Source organism: Leucopleurus acutus, assembly GCF_964270905.1.
Source record: "Leucopleurus acutus genome assembly, chromosome: X".
NCBI classification, from domain to species: domain Eukaryota; kingdom Metazoa; phylum Chordata; class Mammalia; order Artiodactyla; family Delphinidae; genus Leucopleurus; species Leucopleurus acutus.
Window position 1 is genome coordinate 116,660,069 of NC_139148.1, and position 13,391 is coordinate 116,673,459.

Genomic DNA, 13,391 nt, shown 5'->3' on the forward strand with positions numbered 1-13,391 from the left:
TTTCTCCCTCCTCACCCTTCTCTTTTCTGACCCCAGGCAGATCTGGAGCACAGAAGCCGTCTAGACTGCCAAGGAATGCTCACATGGGATGCATCTTTTTTTATTGTCTAAGATTTTATGTTCAAGATCTGTCATTTCTGATGAATTACCAAATGCCAGACACAGTGTTAAGAGCTTTGCATATACTGTGTCTAATCCTCACAGTAGTGCTAGGAAGAAGAGACTAGTATTATAACCATTTTTCAGCTGAAACTAAGGCACAGAGAGGATAAGTAACTTTCCCAAAGTCACACAGTCATGATTTGAACCCAGGTCTCTATAACTAGAGATCCCAAACTCTTCTTCATGCTGTTATTATATTCCCTTCCCCAATGACCTTGCAATAAAGAGATTTTATCCTTGACTGACATAACAACTGACCCAACTGGCTACGCTAATTCACCCTAAGCCATTGCCTCTCATTGCTGCCTTAGCGTGCCTTCCTTTTTCAGCTTAGACCAAACATGGAGCAGGGCTATAGGGAACAGGGAGAATGTCTGGGGAATTTCGATTGGGAGGACCAGGGAGTATGGCGTCACAGGGATAGTAAAAGCCTGGATTATGAGCCACAGTCCCAGGGTGATAGACATATCAGGGCACTGTAGGGGCAAGTGCAGCCTGTGAATAAGGATGGGAAGAGTACTGGGCAGAGAGTGAGAAGAGCGCATTTTTTCTTAGCATTGTAACATTTTTTTAATTTGTGTTTTATTTAGGTATAGTTAGGGTTAGTTATATATAGTTCTATATATAATAACTATTATATATAGTTATATATAATATATAACAATATTATATTAGTTTCAGGTGTACAACATAGTGATTCAATATTTTTATAGATTATACTCCATTTAAAGTTATTGTAAAATATTGGCTCTATTCCCTGTGCTGTACAATATATCTTTTTTTTTCATTCAGCAGTAATTTATTTATTTTAACATCTTTATTGGAGTACAATTGCTTTACAATGGTGTGTTAGTTTCTGCTGTATAACAAAGTGAATCAGCTATACGTGTACATACATCCCCATATCCCCTCCCTCTTGCATCTCCCTCCCACCCTCCCTATCCCACCCCTCTAGGTGGTCACAAAGCACCGAGCTGATCTCCCTGGGCTATGCGGCTGCTTCCTTTATAGCTTATTTATTTTATACATAGGAGTTGGTACCTGTTAATCCCCTACCCCTCTCTTGCCCCTCGCCCCTTCCCTCTCCCCACTGGTCACCAGTAGTTTGTTTTCTAACCTCAGCTGTCAGTAACAAGCTGTTTGACTTTGGGCGAATTACTTGGCCCCTCTGAATCACAGTTTTGTCATCTGTCATTGAGATGGCTGGTATATCAAAGGGTACACACAGGTGTCCTGTGGGCTGATAAGACAAACAGATTTGTTTTGTTTGGCTACCTCAGAGTTATAAAAAATATCTGATTTTAAGCACCTTTAAAGGAGGCATGTGCTTTGCAGATCCATGTAGGTTCCACCACACTCTCTGTGCATCCCACCCCACCCCCCCAGGCAGCCGCACTCTTAGTTTATCTGCCAGCTCCTGAAGGCATTTTGGATTTTGGCCACTGGTCAGTCTCCTCCATTCAGCTTCCAAAAGAGATATCCAGCCCTCATCTTCTATGCACGTTATGCTCATTGCAAAGTAAACTAAGTCTATCCTAGCAAGTACCGCCTGGTAAAGGGAAACGAATCCTGGACTAGGAATTACAAGGGGTCTGGGCCGGCCTCTGCTTACTATCCACACAGTCCACACAGCTGAGTGATCCCAGGTGAGGCAACCAACTCCTCTGATTTTGTTCACTTGTCTGTGAGATAACATGCCCTGCTGTGCTCACAGCACCATCGTGGAAACCAAACAGTATCAATGCTATGAGAAAACATCGAAAACCAGGTGACTGCCTAAATGTGAGGGATTAGTAATTAGTTACTACCACTCTGCTCCCAATAGACACCAGCCTAGAAGTGCCTGTTGATTACAGTGGGTACCATCCTGATGGGCTGCGGCATCCATTCTGATGGGTTGGTACCTGCACTAGATCAGTTGTGCAATATTTTGAGTATCACCCCAGTGGCTGCCTGGAAGGAGAGATAAGAACACTGTTGTCTAAATACAAACCTGTTGGCTATACTTTATAATATTTCAGAGCAAGAATTTATGCACACCTAGTCTGACTTTGTTTCTCTTTCTCCTATGTAAGGTCTGAGGCATTTGAGAAGGGCCAGGGTTCAGGAGAACCCTGTGGGGACTCAAATATGGTTGGGACGGTCATGGGGGGGACTATGGATCTGTTAATGTTATGTCACCAACTGTTGTAGTGGCCCCCAAAAGATATGTCTACTCTCTAACCTTTAGAACCTATGAGTGCGACCTTATTTGGAAAAAGGATCTTTGCAGATGTAATTAAGAGTTCAGAGATCATCTGGATTTTCTGGGTGGGACCTAAATCTAATGACGTGTCCTAATATAAGACAGATGAGAAGACACAGATACAGGGAGAAGAGGAGAAAGCCATTTGAAGACGGAGGGAGAGACTGGAGTGGTGCGGCCACAAGCCAAGGAAAGTCTGAAGCCAACAGAAGCTGGAAGACGCAAGGAAGGATTCTCCCCCAGAGCCTTTGGCCGTGCCTGACACCTTGAAGTTCAACACTTCTGGCCCCCAGAACAGAATAAATTTCTGTTGTTTTAAGTCACTAAGTTTGTGGTCGTTTTCTATAGCAGCCACAGGAAATGTACACCCCCCCCCATCCCTTCGCATTCAAAACGTATGCTCACTCAGTCCAGGCCCTGCTTAGAACACCGAATGGGATTACATTCTTGGTAAGTCTTGTACTTTTAAGTTTTAAATTGTATGCTGTGACCTGTTTTCTTTAACCATTCAATCTGTGATAATGTTTCATTTCACCCCTCAAAAAAGCCTCTGGCATTATTCGATAACTGTTGTTTTCTTTTTTTTTAACTATAAGGATACATCATGAAATGTACCAGAAGTGGCACAGGCTTTGCAGTCAGACAGACCCAGGTCCCAGTCGCACCTGATCTACCTACTAGCTGAGTGGCCTTTGACAAATCACTAGCCTCAGTTGCTTCGTGTGTGCAGTTGGGTTAACACTACCTCCCTGGCAGGGTCATCATGAGTGTTAAGGGCAATGAGCCCACGGCAGGCGTGCAATAAACAACAGCTCTTGATGCTCAAGAAATGTTATTCTGTGTTGGCTATTGAACGTCAGTGAAGTTCCCTGTCTTCCTGAGTCCACAATCTTCTTTATTTTCAAAGGTGGTCCTGCTCCAAGGCTCAGCGATGCTGCTTACCACTCTCCTTATTCACGCTGTTCCAGCCATTCTGGCTTCCATGCTGTTCCTCAGACATGCCCAGCACGATCCATTCTCGTGGCCTTTGCACTTGCCATTCCCTCTGTCTAGAACACTCCCAGATGTCTGCACGCCTTGTTCCCTTACTTCATTCAGGTCTCTACCCAAATGTACCATCTTATGCAAGAGGCCTTTGCTCACCACCCTAAACAGACACTTCCCCGTCCCTCTCTATCACCCTAACCTGCTTTATTCTCATTTAAAGGCTTTGTCACCACCTGACATATGTATTGATATTTGTGTATTACATGTCTCCTTCCATTAGAATGTAAGATCCAAGGAAGCAGAGCAGAGATTTTTGTCTCCTTTGTGAACTGCTGTATCCCTGGTGCCTAGAGCAGTAGATGCTCAACACATACTTATTGAATGAATGAATGAGGACCTAGTCTAGCTGAGCAGAGAAGTAAATATTCAGTTATAATGCAGTGTATTCAGAGCTCTGATCTGTTTGTACAGGGTAGGGGCCCCTAGTCTGGCTGGGGCTGGAGTGGGCATAAGAATTATTTAGAAAATTTTCTTGGGGCAAATACCATCTCAGCTGAATCTTGCAGCATGAATAGGAATTTCCACGTCTGGAAGGTGGGAGATCAAACAGTGTTGCAAAGTCCCATAGACCGGAGATCTCAGAAATTTCGATAGTTCAGTGTGACAGAAAGGAAGGATGGAGGGAAAGAGGGAGTGAGGGAGGGAGGAAGGGAGTGAGAGGGAAGGAATAGGAGGGAGAGGAGGAAGAAGAAAGGAAGGGAGGGAAGGAAGGAAGAAGAGGAGGGAGACAGGAAGGAGGGAGGGAGGGTAGGAGGGAGGGAGGAAAGAAGGAAGGAAGGAAGGAAGGAAGGAAGGAAGGAAGGAAGGGAGGAAGGGAGGAAGGAAGGAAGGAAGGGAGTCTATGCTTTCAAGAAGCTCACAGTTTAGTCCAGGGGGTAACCATATAAACAATTAAAATACAGTTTATTGAAATTGGTGGTAGAGAGATTTTCAGGGTACCGTGGGAACCCATAGGGAGAGGTCCTCCCTCTGTGTAAGAGGCAGGAGCTGTGGAGGGAAAGAAAAGACTTAGCAGAGAATCATTCACTAGGCAGACAGAGGGGAGCAGCCCCAACTGAAGAAGTACCAAGACGTGCAAAGATGGGCTTCCCTGACGGTCCAGTGGTTAAGACTCCACGCTTCCACTGCAGGGGAAGCGAACACCAGTGCTGCGAGAGGACTGGAATGCCCGGTGCTACAGAGGAGCGTGGGCCTTGGAGGCTCGTGGGCATAGAGACCTTTGGTGCCACAGGAGAGGGTCTGGATGGTATTCTAAGAACACTGGAAGCCACTGGGAAAATTTAAGTGGAGAGAGATGAGAATGTTACAGATCCACGATTAGCTTCTAATCATTTCTATCTTCTATCTTCTCTAGGGAAAATCTGTTGCAAGTAAGATCAAGCCTAGAGCCAGGAGACCAGGTAGAACGCTGCTGTAAATATCCAGGGAAGACGTGTTATGGTGGCCTAGACCCTGGCTACTCAAAGTGTGGTCCAAGACCAGCAGTGTGCGCGTCACCTGGGAGCTTGTCACACGACCAGAATCTCAGGCTCCACGCCACACCTGTGGAATCAGAATCTGCATTGTAATAAGATCCCCAGGTGATTGGTGTCCACATTAACATTGGAGAAGCATTGGCCAAGACTGAGTGGGGATGGAGAGGAAGGTATAGACATGACAGAGCCATTAAGGTGGAATTGACAGGATCTAGCATCAGATGTAGTGATCCTTTCAAAATTAACTTATTTCTCCAGCTGCTGACATTTCCATACTTTCATCAGTGAGAGCTCCAGTTGACGCACACTCTCCTGTACTGGGTTCACAGCGTGGCTGAGGAGTTAGCCTCTCTTTGGATTCAGAGCTAGCTGTAGACAGAAAGCTGGTTTCTTTACAGGAGCCCCAGCAGATGGCCCCTTAGGCAGCTCAAACTCAATAAAATGTAAAATAGACCAGTGTAGGATAATTCCACACTTTTTTTTGTTTTTGCCAAAGCAGATTTAGACTCCAGCTGTTTCAATAATTTCTTTAAGTCTCTTCAAAGACAACAGTTGACTTTCATTTAAAAGCGCCGGAGGGGAGGGAGGAATTGAATTACCTTGAGAAGTTTGGAAAAGTAAAACGTGATCTCTTTATTCTAGTTGCAAAGGACAAAAGTTATCATTGCTTTCATTGTGGCTACATATCTTAAACTCAGGAGTTCACAGGTTTCTATAACTGCTGTTTAAAATATGGGGAATGGTGGGTGGGTTGACCTGGAGCATCCTTAAATACCAGAGGATCCAGGGAAGAATTCCTCCCCTTGAATAATAATTCCCACATGGCATTTTTAGAAGGAAACTGACTTCAATGCGTCAACATGTTTATTCCTATTAGATTAGGATAACAGTTACTTCAGCTGCTGACCTCTTGTTTCTCTGTCCTCTGAAAACTCCAAGGAAAGCTGTCAATTAACGAAAAAGAATACTCTCCATTAGACCATGGCAGCCATGGTGGAAAAGCATGGGACTCCTTACTAATTTCGACTTAGGAGGAAATTATTCAGACACTTATTCAGCACATATTTGCTGAATGCCTTCCAAGTTCAAGGCATTGTGCTAAAAGTGTTCTTAGTTGCCATCAGCAGAAACTAACTCTGGTTAACCTAAGGAGAAAAGGAATTCACTGGCAGGAAATCAGGTAGCAAACGGAGTTGACGGGAAGGCCGGTGAAACAGGCTTGGAAACGGTCTGAGACTGAGGGAAGCTCAGGGGTCAGCATTCCAGCCAAGTTCACACCCCAGGAACAGACTGGACACTGCATGCTGACACTGTCACCATCAACCACTGCCAGTGACCACATGGATGCTGCAGCTGCTGCCATCCGAAGGAATTCGGAACTGTCCCTTGCTTCTTTGCAACACTGGCTCCAGATTCAAAGTCCCGGACAGGAGTCCTAGGTTGACTGAGCCTAGGTCACTGCCTGTGTCTGGGCTGCTAGGGGTCAGGGACTGTGAGTGTCCAGCACAACTCATACAACGGGGGTTCCCTAACACACTCTCTCCCTAAGTGATCTCATCCTGCCCCTTGGATTGAAACACAACAACATACTCATGGCTCCCAAATTTCTCTCTCTAGCTAACATGTCTACTGGTCTTTAGACTCATATGTCTACACACCTTCATGACATCTCCATTTGGACGTCTAATTGGCAACTCAAACTTATCACGGCAGACAAGAAATTCTTGATTCCCTCGTCTCTGCTCCTATAAGCCTGCATCTCCCTCAGACATTCCTGCCTCAATGAACAGCACCACCAACCACTCAAGCCCCAGTCCTAGGAATTTCCCTCCCTTTCTCTCTTTCTCCCATCCTCCACATCTAATCCATAAGGATGTCCTCTGCTTTCTACCTCCAAAATATATCTCAAATGGGGCCTCTTCTCACCATCTTTGTAGTGCAAGCCATCAGCATCTTTGCCTGTAACAACCATCTGTGCCATTCAGGGCACCAACAGATGGTACACTCAAAAGAGATAACCCCAAAAGACTCTAATGACCATTAACTATAAACCTTTGTATATTATTACTGTATATATTATATATTATTACCATAAACCATTATGTGTAAACCATTAACTATTGACTATTAACCGAGGCGGGGGGCAAGCTTAAGAAAACAACCCAAAGATGGTGAAGTCCCAGTGAAAGCACCAGGAGCTGCAGGAACACGGCCCCAGACAGGACCTGGGTGAGGAAGGAAGGAAATGGGGCAGGGGGCAGTGGTAATGAGTACCGTCATCTCTCTGCTCTCACCTCTGATCTCCTGCCAGTGCCTCTCATGGCCTAAGCTCAACTCAACCAGAAACCAGGCAGCAAAGGGGCCCTGGAGATGCTGTCTGCAGTTGTCAGCCTTCAGGGTCAGAGAAGGGCAGATAATGAAATGGTGTAAGAGATAACGAGGGTAAGGGGAATAACCAACACACCTTCTGACTGGTCACTTTGCTTCTCCTCTTCCCCATTCCCCAAATCGACTCTCCATAGAGCAGCCAGAGTGATCCTTTATAATGCAAGTCATACCATGGGCCTGTTTAAACCCCTCCAGTGGTTTCTCATCACACGTAAAATAAAATCCAAGCTCTTCACCACGGCCTATATGGCCTTACTTGATCTGGCCCTTCCTCTTTGATTCATCTTCCACCACTTTCCCTTGCTCACGAAGTTCCAGGCGTGTGTCAACCTCTGCTCACTGCGTGGCGTCCTAATTACCCAAATTAAAACAGACCTTTGTCCAGTCATTTTCTATCACAAGACCGTCTTTTATTTTCTTCATGGTGTCAAAGGATTTTGAGACTACCATTCAATATCTGAGTTCCATTTATGCCTGTGTAATCACCTGTCAATTAAGGAGTTGGACATATGAAGTCTTTTTGTTGTTTCAGGCTTTGGGGCTTTGTGTTTTAATTTTCATTTTATTTTAATTTAATTTTAGTTTGTAAAAATTAATCAATCTTAAGTTTAATGAGTTATATACCTCTGCATAACCAACACCTCAATCAAGCTGTAAAACATTTCCATCACTCCAGAAAGTTCTTCCATGCCCCTCCCCCACCCAATGATCTGATTTCTATCCTGTAGATTTGTTTTGTCTGCTCTTGAACTACATATAAATGAAATCATGTGGTATATACTCTTATGTCTGGCTTCTTTTGTTCAACATAATTTTTAAAAAATATTTATTTATTTATTTTTGGCTGCGTTGGGTCTTTGTTGCTGCACGCGGGCTTTCTCTAGTTGCGGCGAGAGGGAGCTACTCTTCGTTGCCTTGCACGGGCTTCTCATTGCGGTGGCTTCTCTCATTGCAGAGCATGGGCTCTAAGCACACAGGCTTCAGTAGTTGTGGTGCATGTGCTCAGTAGCTGTGGCTCATGCGTTCTAGAGCACAGTCTCAGTAGTTGTGGCACACGGGCTTAGCTGCTCCGCGGCATGTGGGATCTTCCTGGACCAGGGATCAAACCCATGACCCCTGCATTGGCAGGCGGATTCTTAACCACTGTGCCACCAGGGAAGTCCCCAACATAATATTTTTGAGATTCATCCGTGTTGTCGCATGTATCAGTAGTTTGTTCCTTTTACTGGTGATTAATATTCCAGTGTATTAATTTACCACAGATTTCCCTTTCTCCTGTTGATGGATGTATGTTTTGGTCCTTCACCCCTAGTTTTTGACTATATGAATAAGGCTGCTGTAAGCATTCTTATATGACTCTTTTTGTGGACCTATGATTATATTTGTTTTGGATAAACAACCAGGAGTGAAATTGTTAGGTCAGTGGAAAGATGTATATTTAACTTTATAAGGATCTGGTAAACAGTTTTCCAAAGTGGTTTGCCATTTTATATTCCCAGTAGCAATGTGTGAGTTTTCCCATTGCTCCACATCTTTGCTAACATTTTATGCTATCAATCTTTTTCATTTTAGCCATTTTAAAGAGTGTGAAATGGCATTTCATTACAGTTGTAGTGTGCTTTTCCCTGATGACTAATAATGTTGAGAACCTTTTCATGTGTTTATTGGCCCTCCATCTACCTTCTTTTGTAGACTGTCAAGTCTTTTGCCCATTTTTCTATTGGGTTTTTTGGTCTTTTGTCACTTATATGTATTGTGAATATTTTCCCCAATCTGTGGCTTGACTGTTCATTCTCTTAATGGTGACTTTTGATGAGAAATTTCTAATTTTGATGAAGTTTCATTTATCCTTATTTTTTCTTTTATGTCAGTGCTTTGTATATCTTGTCTAAAAACCTGTTGCCTATCCCCAGGTCATGAAACTATTCTCTTATATATTCTTCTAGAAGTATTATAGTTTTAATTATATCTAGCTGCATTTTGGTACATGAGGCACCTCAAATTAATTTTTAAGTAAACAGTGAGGTAGGGGGTCAAGGTTCATTTTTTTTCCTTAAGAATATCTGGCTGTTTCCAGTACCATTTGTTGAAAAGACTATCCTTTCCCTATTTAATTGCCTTTGCACCTTTGTTGAAAATCAACTATGTGTGTGTGTGTATATATATATATATATATATATATATATATATATATAGGATCTCTATTCAGTTCCATTGATCTATTTGTCCATCTTTATGCCAGTACTACACAGTAGATTTAGTGTATGTATGTATGTATTAATTCATGTAGTGTACACCATCCAAAGTTTTTCTTTTTCAAGATTGTTTGGTCTAGGTCCTTTGCATTTTCATATAGATTTTAAAATCAACTTGAGAATCTCTACAAGATAGATTTCTTGGGATTATAAATGGGACTGCATTAAATGCATAGATCAATTTGGGGAGAACTGACATCCTAACAATATTGATTCTACCAATCCATCAACATGATGTATCTCTCCACTTATTTAGGTCTTCTTTAATTTCTTTCAACAATGTGTTTCTTTTTCAGTCTAGAGAGCACAAATGTCTTTTATTAGATTTTTCTCTGGCTGTTTGAAGTTTTTTTGATACTATCATAAGTAATAATGTGTTCTAATTTTTCTTTTCCCAATTTTTCATTGTTATATATAGAAATACAATTAATTTTGTATACTGACCTTTTATATTGTGACCTTACTTAATTTGCTTATTAGCTCTAGTGATTTTTTTTGATTCTTTAGATATTTTTCTATACACAATTATGTTATCTGAATAAAAAGTTTCACTTCTTTCTTTCTAATTTGTATGCTTCTTATTTCTTTTTCTTGACTTATTGCACTGGCTAGGACCTCCAGTATGATGTTGAATAAAGGTGATAAGAGTGGACATCCTTGCCTTGTTACCAATCTTAGGGAAAAGTACTCAATATTTCACCAGTAAATATGATGATATATAAGTCTCAGAGTGAATACTCTCTCTGCTGTGTGAAAAAAAGGGCTCAGTGGATAAGAAAGGCTAGAGATAGAAATTTGTGACTTATAATTATAGATGGTATATAAAGCATGAGTCCTGAGGAATAATGAAACTTAGAGGTTGGGTAATAAATTAAGAATAAATCACTAACAGGATGGGAAAAATGAAAAAGATGGCATCAGAAGGCCAGAAATAATAATAGATACTATTTATTAAGTGCTTACTATTTACCATGAACTATTCTAAGCACTTTTAATGTATTATCTTATTTACTCTTTGCATGAACAGAGAAAGACAGGGATCCAGGAAAAAGACACTGAGGGAGAAGCTTGAAGAAATTCAAGATGTGGGAGGTCACAGGAACCAAGAAAAGAGATTGTCCTAAGAAACAATGACTGACTTCTGGATATTGCTGAGACACAAGGTAAAAGACCAAAAAATGTTCCTTTGATTTGCCAACATGGAAGTTGGCTGCCTCGGCAAGGGTGGTTTCAGTAAAGTACAATCTGGAAGATAGATTGAAATGGGTTGAGGAGTAGATGGGAGCTGAGGAGGAAGAAGCAGTGTTAAGGAGATGATCTTTGGAAAAGTTGGGCTATAAAGGGGGCAGAAAAAAAGAGTATCAGATGGAGAGGGCTGTGGGGGTCAATGGAGGAATGTTCATGCCCCCAGGGCTCCTGCAGCACTGGCCTTCTCAGATTTCTTCCAAAGTTGCCTTTGTCCACACTATTCTTTCTACGTACAAAGTTCTGTCTCCACTCTTCTCCACCTGACAAGCTCTTATCCTTTAAGATCCATATCAAATGTCCACTCCTCTGTGAGGACTTCATTAAGTCATGGTAAAGTGAACCACTTTCTCCACCACGTTCCTAGGTACCACGTACACAATTCTATTAGAACATTCAGCACGTAGATTATAATGTAAACATTTTGTTTGTCATTTGTCTCCCCTATTGAACTATGCCTCCCTCCAGCACAGAGGGCAGGTCTTACTCATTTTTGCTTATTTCTTTGTTAAAAACACTCCATTGGATGGAATATTACTCAGCCATAACAAAGAATGAAATAATAACATTTGCAGCAACATGGATAGACCTAGAGGTTATCATTCTAAGTGAAGTAAGTCAGAGAAAGACAGATATCATATGATATCATTTATATGTAGAATCTTTAAAAATGATTCAAATGAACTTATTTACGAAACAGAAACATATTCACAGACATAGAAAACAAACTTATGGTTACCAAAGGGCAATGGTGGGGGGAGGGATAAATTAGGAATTTGGGTTTACAAATACACACAACTATATATAAAATACATAAACAACAAGGACCTACTGTAAAGCACAGAGAACTATATTCAACATCTTGTAATAACCTATAATGGAAAAGAATCTGAAGAAGAATATATATATGTATATATATATATATATATATATATATATATCTGAATCACTTTGCTGTACACCTGAAACATTGTAGATCAACTATACTTCAGTTAAAAAAATAAAAAATAAAGAATAAAATTTTTTAAATTAAAAAAGAAGATGTGGGGCTTCCCTGGTGGCGCAGTGCTTAAGAATCCGCCTGCCAATGCAGGGGACACGGGTTCGAGCCCTGGTCTGGGAAGATCCCACATACCGCGGAGCAACTAAGCATGTGTGCCACAACTACTGAGCCTTCACTCTAGAGCCCATGAGCCACAATGACTGAGCCTGCGTGCCACAACTAGTGAAGCCCATGGGCCTAGAGCCCGTGCTCTGCAACTAGAGAAGCAACCGCGATGAGAAGCCCTCAACCACAAGGAAGAGTAGCCCCGCGGGCTTCTCTGGTGGCGTAGTGATTAAAAATCTGCCTGCCAATGCAAGGGACACGCCCTGGTCCGGGAAGATCCCACATGCGGCGGAGCAACTCAGCCTGTGCACCACAACTACTGAGCCTGAGCTCTAGAGCCCGCAAGCCACAACTACTGAGCTCACATGCCACAACTACTGAAGGCTGCGTGCCTAGAGTCCATGCTCCGCAACCAGAGAAGCCACGGTAATGAGAAGCCCGCGCACCACAACGAAGAGTAGCCCCCGCTCGCCGCAACTAGAGAAAGCCTGAGCACGGCAATGAAGACCTAACACAGCCCAAAATTTTTTTAATTAATTAATTTTTTTTAAAAAAAGAGTATCCCCGCTCGCCGCAACTAGAGAAAGACTGTGCGCAGCAACGAAGACCCAACACAGCCAAAAATGAATAAATAAATAAATTTATTTTTTTTTAAATGTGGTATTTAAAAGAAAATCCTCCATTGGAAATGAGTGACTGGTTACACAGGTGTGGTCAGCTTGTGAGAATTCACCAAGCTCTATACTTACACTCAACAAAAAGGATTTTTTTTAATGCACAAACAATAAGAAAATAAAATACTGTTTCCCCTCCCCATTGTCTTCAGGTTAAAATCCAATTACTGAGCACCTACTATGTTCCCAGCACTGTGCTAGGTTCTCAGATGATCCCAGCAAGCACCTTTCGGTCCCCCTGTCCCTCCCCAGCTCTTAGTCTATGCTGGCTGGAGCCTGGAGAGATCATACTCATGTCCTGCTCTGGGACTGTGGGTTCCAGAATGGTCAAATCCTTGCTTGGCTCTGTAGGATACTTTACAAGGAGTTCAAAACTGCTGGATAAACAAAGAGAATGAATGTACGAATGTTTTGGACTGCATGTTATACTTCTGTTAATATATTGTGGAAAATAGCAAGGTCTTTTGCAATAATATCTTCATATTTCACATTCTGCTTGTGAGCAATTATCTATACATTCCTGTTGGGCCGCATGCCATTATCCAAAGTTCTGAGAAATTGATTTCTGGACCAGTGTGATGGAATGTTCTACCCACTTTTTTTAAAAAAAAAATCTTTATTGGAGTATAATTCTTTACAGTGGTGTGTTAGTTTCTGCTGTATAACAAAGTGAATCAGCTATACATATACATACATCCCCATATCCCCTCCCTCTTGCGTCTCCCTCCCTATCCCATCCCTCTAGGTGGTCACAAAGCACCGAGCTGATCTCCCTGTGCTGTGCGGCTGCTT